Consider the following 747-nt stretch of genomic DNA (forward strand, 5'->3'; position numbering starts at 1 on the left):
TTTCAATATTGGTTCAGTATACAATTTTTTTTAAAAAAATTTCATTCCCTTCGTACATGACTAAAATTGAAATTTGACAACATAAATGACTAAAATCGTCAAACAATAAACATATATGACCAAAATGGTTGTTTTTCCTTTTGAACACATAGATTTAGGAGTATATATCATATCAAGACAACAAAAAATTAAAGAAATGTTATAAAGAGACAAATAGAGGATATATATATCATATAACATGGTACTATACTGTCTACGTTTTTATCCCCTTTTTTTCTATTAAAAAGAACAGGATTTGAAATACAGCCGGCAGCCACAGAGAATACGACCGTAGTTTTTTTTTTTTTTTTTTTACTAAAAAAAATTAATATTGTATAGAGTAATTTTTACATGTATATTAATTGGATCACAATTCTAACACAACTTGTCACTTTTTTTCATGGTAAAATCTAATGCTGTTTGTAGTTTAATCAAAATGTCAAATTGTTCACATATTTGATTTCTCAACAAAGTTGTATTTTTTCTTCTCAACATAGTTTAATCGTTGCATTTTTTTTTCTAGCGACAACAAAAAAAAGGATTCAATGATCATTCGTTCGCGGAAACAGAACCTATAAACACTCCAAAGAATATCTCATGTATTATCCAGATATTTGCACAAAGGATTCTTGAATACGTAAATTTTTAAAATTATTGGCGAGGAATTGAAGATAGAGACTTGTGCAAAATATATCTATTATATATATA

Source organism: Primulina huaijiensis, unplaced genomic scaffold (assembly GCF_012295235.1).
Source record: "Primulina huaijiensis isolate GDHJ02 unplaced genomic scaffold, ASM1229523v2 scaffold7585_ERROPOS129901+, whole genome shotgun sequence".
NCBI lineage: Eukaryota > Viridiplantae > Streptophyta > Magnoliopsida > Lamiales > Gesneriaceae > Primulina > Primulina huaijiensis.